The sequence below is a fragment of the Salmo salar genome, chromosome ssa11, assembly GCF_905237065.1.
Source record: "Salmo salar chromosome ssa11, Ssal_v3.1, whole genome shotgun sequence".
Lineage (NCBI taxonomy): Eukaryota > Metazoa > Chordata > Actinopteri > Salmoniformes > Salmonidae > Salmo > Salmo salar.
In genome coordinates, this window is record NC_059452.1 from 50,945,398 (window position 1) to 50,952,304 (window position 6,907).

General features: G+C 40.9%; 1 long non-coding RNA gene across 4 annotated transcripts in view; it reads right to left on the minus strand.

The window, feature by feature from the left end:
• Nucleotides 1-4,701: 4,701 nt before the first annotated feature.
• LOC123725170 (uncharacterized) overlaps nt 4,702-6,907 on the minus strand; it is a 3,631-nt gene continuing 1,425 nt past the window's right edge. Inside the window, exons 2-4 of one of the 4 annotated variants that reach the window (XR_006757589.1) lie at nt 6,683-6,907; nt 5,956-6,446; nt 4,702-5,691 (exon numbers count right to left, since the gene is read on the minus strand). The exon at nt 6,683-6,907 is cut by the window's right edge and continues 43 nt beyond it. This is a non-coding gene — a long non-coding RNA (uncharacterized lncRNA). Of the gene's footprint in view, nt 6,447-6,682 lie in introns of all 4 variants that reach the window. The other 3 variants (XR_006757587.1, XR_006757588.1, XR_006757586.1) reach the window with 3 other exon arrangements.

Here is a 6,907-nt window from a genome sequence, read left to right on the forward strand (position 1 = left end):
AAGGCTGGTGACATCTAGTGGAAGCAATAGGAAGTGCCAAAATATTCCTAAACCCCTGTGTTTTTCAATGGGATAGGTTTAAAGTCAATACAACACATCAGGTATCCACTTCCTGTCAGAAAATGTCTCAGGGTTTTGCCTGCCAAATGAGTTCTGTTATACTCACAGACACCATTCAAACAGTTTTGGAAACTTTAGAGTGTTTTCTATCCATATATAATAAGTATATGCATATTCTAGTTACTGGGTAGGATTAGTAACCAGATTAAATCGGGTACATTTTTTTTATCCAGACGTGCAAATGCTGCCCCCTAGACCCAACAGGTTAAAGAGTTTAAGTACAGCCAATTGGAATTTATGGTCTGTATATTTGATCATTTAATTTAGGATACCATCAACACCACAAGCCTTTTTGGGTTGGAGGGTTTGTATTTTGTCTTGTAGTTCATTCAATATAATTGGAGAATCCTGTGGGTTCTGGGAGTCTTTAATAGTTGATTCTAAGATTTGTATTTGATCGTGTATATGGTTTTTCTGTTTGTTCTTTGTTATTGAGCCAAAAAAGATTGGAGAAGTGGTTTATCCATACATCTCCATTTTGGATAGATAACTCTTCGTGTTGTTGTTTGTTTGTGTTCCAATTTTCCCAGAAGTGGTTAGATTCTATGGATTTTTCTGTATTGTTTTAGTGATTCACCATAGTGAAGGCGTAGACTCAGGTTTTCTGGGTCTCTATGTTTTTGGTTGGATAGGTTTCTCAATTTCTTTATTAGGTTTTTGCATCTTCGTCAAACCATTTGTCATTGTTGTTAATTTTCTTAGGTTGTCTGCTTGAAATGTTTAGATTTGATAGCGAAGCTGAAAGGTCAAATATACTGTTTAGGTTTTCTACTGCCAATTTCACACCTTCACTATTACAGTGAAACATTTTGTCCAGGAAGTTGTCTAGAAGGGATTTAATTTTCTGTTGTCTAATTGTTTTTTGGTAGGTTTCTACAATACTTTCCTTCCATCTATAGCATTTCTTAATATTATGCCGTTCCTTTGGCTTTGATGACTCTTGTGTGTTGCTCTGTTCAAGTAGACTGTGATTTTGCTGTGATCTGATAGGGGTGTCAATGGGCTGACTGTGAACGCTCTGAGAGACTCTGGGTTGAGGTCAGTGATAAAATAGTCCACAGTACTACTGATTCTCTATGAGTGTCTCTCTCTCTCTCTCTCTCTCTGTGTCTCTCTCTCTCTCTCTGTCTCTCTCTCTGTGTCTCTCTCTCTCTGTGTCTCTCTCGCTCTCTCTGGGTCTCTCGCTCTCTGGGTCTCTCTCTGGGTCTCTCGCTCTCTGGGTCTCTCTGTGTCTCTCGGTCTCTCTCTGGGTCTCTCTCTGTCTCTCTCTATGTCTTTCTCTCTGTGTCTCTTTCTCTGTATCTCTCTCTCTCTCTATGTCTCTTGCTCTCTGTGTCTCTCTCTCTTTGTGTCTCTCTCTCTGTGTCAGACTCTAGTACTGTGTCAGACACTGAAGGGAGGAGAGGGGAAGAAGAGGAGGGGATCAGACTCTAGTAGCAGGGACACTGAAGGGAGGAGAGGGGAAGAAGAGGAGGGGATCAGACTCTAGTAGCAGGGACACTGAAGGGAGGAGAGGGGAAGAAGAGGAGGGGATCAGACTCTAGTAGCAGGAGAAATTAAAGAGGAGTTTGGGTAGAGAAAAGGAGGGGAGGGGGATAGAATGGGGGGGGATAGAATGGGGGGAGGGGGGATAGAATGGGGGAGGGGGATAGAAAGGAGGGGAGGGGGATAGAAAGGAAGACAGAGATAGAATGGGGGGAGGGGGTAGTGAGGGTGTGCAGAGAATGAGGCAGAGAGACAAACAGAGAGCGAGAGGGATAGAGAGAGAGAAGGATAGAGAGAGAGAAAGAGGAAGAGAGACAGAGACACACAGAGACGCAGAGACAGAGAGAAAGAGAGAGGAAGAGAGACAAATGATGAGTGAGAAAGAGCAAGAGAGAGAGAAAGAGAGAGCGAGAGAGAGAGAGACAGAAAGAGAGATACAAAGGAAGCGAGAGAGTGAGAGAATAAGTGAAAGAGAAAGAGAGAAAGAGATACAATACAGAGAGAAGGAAATAAAATTGTCAGGCCAGTGTAGTGTTTACTATCAGCTATGGTGTCAGCTGACCAAGAGACCGAGTGAGAGAGCCAGTTGGACAAACAGAGCGTTATTACAACAACATAAGCCAGGCCACATGGTCCTCTCTGTAGAGGTCAATCATTGCTCAGGGCTGCTTTTAGTGGTCTGAAAACAACACAACAGTGGGAGGGATATCAGTCTGTCTGTCCATCTGTCCATCTGACTGACTGACGTTTACAATGAAGTGTGTTAATATAGTGACAAACATGATGAGTTCATCACAGAGAGATATACATTCATACAAGTAGACAGACAGACAGACAGACAGACAGACAGACAGACAGACAGACAGACAGACAGACAGACAGACAGACAGACAGACAGACAGACAGACAGACAGACAGACAGACAGACAGACAGACAGACAGACAGACAGACAGACAGACAGACAGACAGACAGACAGACAGACAGACAGACCGACCAGTTAGCTCCGGGTGCTTTCTGTCCCGTGACCTTGCTTTCTGTCCCGTGACCTTGCTTTCTGTCCCGTGACCTTGCTTTCTGTCCCGTGACCTTGCTGCGACACACATTCAGTACAATGAATAACTATCACCTTGCCTTATCTGCCAACTGACACTCAGAGATAGTGACCGTGTACGACACATGACAGGTGACTCTGGGTAACATGAAGATGGAAGGACAGGACCTCATCCCAAGATAGGGGGACAAAAACAAGGGTGCTCATGCACGCAAACTGATTCAAATTTGGTCCAGGGAAAGAAATAGCATGTGAAAAATAGCAAAAAATCTAACTTCTACAGTGATTGACATATCACGATCACATTTTTTTTTTCTGACAAAAATGTGAGTTGGTGAGTAAAGCCTGTAGAGGATGAGCATGCTGGCTACCGAAGCAGACTACCTGGGTTGGTTTCTCAGAGAGAGAAGTACATCTGTATTACTCTATCTGAACCTCTCCTGAAGGGACATTCACTTATTTTACCTGAGGGGTAAACTATGCAGCACCAGGACATTAATAAAACAGCAGCACTATGACTTAGGGCATGTTGAACCACTCTCAATGTATAATATACAGCTAGCTAGCTACCTCATCGACACTATGACTTAGGGCATGTTGAACCACTCTCAATGTATAAAATACAGCTAGCTAGCTACCTCATCAACAATATGACTTAGGGCATGTTGAACCACTCTTGGTTTATAATATACAGCTAGCTAGCTACCTCATCGACACTATGACTTAGGGCATGTTGAACCACTCTTGGTTTATAATATACAGCTAGCTAGCTACCTCATCGACACTATGACTTAGGGCATGTTGAACCACTCTCAATGTATAATATACAGCTAGGTAGCTACCTCATCGACACTATGACTTAGGGCATGTTGAACCACTCTCAATGTATAATATACAGCTAGCTAGCTACCTCATCGACACTATGACTTAGGCAGTAGTAATCAAAGTCAGGGATGTGACCAGAACTGCAGTTGGGTCACCAACATTTTACAAAAAAAGGCTATCATATGTTGACCACCCAAACAGGAAACACTATTATTCTGCTGATTGTTAATTAGGGCACACAGTAGCAAACGTTCTGCAACACAAAATTAAAACAAGTGTTTCTTATTGGACAAAACGGAGTTAGTACCACCCGGTTTCACTGTGTTTTCTTCTGTTCTGTTCCTAATGAACACACCCCATGGTGAGCCTACTCATTGACACAGTGAACCCATAACTCAGTGGTTTTCAAACCCCTTCTTCAGGGACGCCTGGATGTCTCACATTACATTTAGCAGAAGACAGATTGGTCACAAAAAACCATGTCGGATGACCAAACCCCGACCAACGTGTTTTTGGAAGAAGAGCGAGTCAAATCACTAGTACACGCATCAGGGACCCTTTTTAGAATGTCCACTACCACCCAGCAAATAACCTGTCTACATTCCTAGGTATTGAATGCTGTTAGCTTCACTTCAGCAGGTTACTGGACACTATGAAGGGGTTCACTCCTTTAGACAAGAGGAATGGAGGGAGGAATGAAGGGAGGCTGGTTATTAAGTACTGGGGGGGGTAATAGGGGAGGTACAGTTTAATCACTCACAGGGGGGCTTCGCATGGGGGTAAATGCTATGGCTTATGTAATATAATATGTTTACAAGTGAGCACCTATCTATATTCCTGACTGGTAATTGATACAACTGGGAAATTCTACTGAATCAGCCCCCTGTGGTGACATAACACCAGTAAAGTAGTAAACATACAGGCAATAATATAACTGACTGTTCCCTTAACAAGGTGTTCTCTACCATAATACACAATAATATACCTGACTGTTCCCTCTACCATGATACACAATATTATACCTGACTGTTCCCTTATCAAGGTGTTCTCTACCATGATACACAATAATATACCTGACTGTTCCCTCTACCATGATACACAATAATATACCTGACTGTTCCCTTATCAAGGTGTTCTCTACCATGATACACAATAATATACCTGACTGTTCCCTTAACAAGGTGTTCTCTACCATGATACACAATAATATACCTGACTATTCCCTTATCAAGGTGTTCTCTACCATGATACACAATAATATACCTGACTGTTCCCTTATCAAGGTGTTCTCTACCATGATATACAATAATATACCTGACTGTTCCCTCTACCATGATACACAATAATATACCTGACTGTTCCCTTATCAAGGTGTTCTCTACCATGATACACAATAATATACCTGACTGTTCCCTCTACCATGATACACAATAATATACCTGACTGTTCCCTTATCAAGGTTTTCTCTACCATGATATACAATAATATACCTGACTGTTCCCTTATCAAGGTGTTCTCTACCATGTTATACAATAATATACCTGACTGTTCCCTCTACCATGATACACAATAGTATACCTGACTGTTCCCTTATCAAGGTGTTCTCTACCATGATACACAATAATATACCTACCTGTTCTCTCTACCATGATACACAATAATATACCTGACTGTTCCCTCTACCATGATACACAATAATATACCTGACTGTTCCCTCTACCATGATACACAATAATATACCTCACTGTTCCATTATCAAGGTGTTCTCTACCATGATACACAATAATATACCTGACTGTTCCCTTAACAAGGTGTTCTCTACCATGATACACAATAATATACCTGACTGTTCCCTCTACCATGATACACAATAATATACCTGACTGTTCCCTTATCAAGGTGTTCTCTACCATGATACACAATAATATACCTGACTGTTCCCTTATCAAGGTGTTCTCTACCATGATACACAATAATATACCTGATTGTTCCCTTATCAAGGTGTTCTCTACCATGATACACAATAATATACCTGACTGTTCCCTCTACCATGATACACAATAATATACCTGACTGTTCCCTTAACAAGGTGTTCTCTACCATGATACACAATAATATACCTGACTGTTCCCTCTACCATGATACACAATAATATACCTGACTGTTCCCTTATCAAGGTGTTCTCTACCATGATACACAATAATATACCTGACTGTTCCCTTATCAAGGTGTTCTCTACCATGATACACAATAATATACCTGATTGTTCCCTTATCAAGGTGTTCTCTACCATGATACACAATAATATACCTGACTGTTCCCTCTACCATGATACACAATAATATACCTGACTGTTCCCTTATCAAGGTGTTCTCTACCATGATACACAATAATATACCTGACTGTTCTCTCTACCATGATACACAATAATATACCTGACTGTTCCCTCTACCACGATACACAATAATATACCTGACTGTTCCCTCTACCATGATACACAATAATATACCTGACTGTTCCCTTAACAAGGTGTTCTCTACCATGATACACAATAATATACCTGACTGTTCCCTCTACCATGATACACAATAATATACCTGACTGTTCCCTTATCAAGGTGTTCTCTACCATGATACACAATAATATACCTGACTGTTCCCTTATCAAGGTGTTCTCTACCATGATACACAATAATATACCTGATTGTTCCCTTATCAAGGTGTTCTCTACCATGATACACAATAATATACCTGACTGTTCCCTCTACCATGATACACAATAATATACCTGACTGTTCCCTTATCAAGGTGTTCTCTACCATGATACACAATAATATACCTGACTGTTCTCTCTACCATGATACACAATAATATACCTGACTGTTCCCTCTACCATGATACACAATAATATACCTGACTGTTCCCTTATCAAGGTGTTCTCTACCATGATACACAATAATATACCTGACTGTTCCCTCTACCATGATACACAATAATATACCTGACTGTTCCCTTATCAAGGTGTTCTCTACCATGATACACAATAATATACCTGACTGTTCTCTCTACCATGATACACAATAATATACCTGACTGTTCCCTCTACCACGATACACAATAATATAACTAACTGTTCCCTCTACCATGATACACAATAATATACCTAACTGTTCCCTCTACCATGATACACAATAATATACCTGACTGTTCCCTTATCAAGGTGTTCTCTACCATGATACACAATAATATACCTGACTGTTCCCTCTACCATGATACACAATAATATACCTGACTGTTCCCTTATCAAGGTGTTCTCTACCATGATACACAATAATATACCTGACTGTTCCCTCTACCACGATACACAATAATATACCTGACAACATGTTCCCTTATCAAGGTGTTCTCTACCACGATACACAATA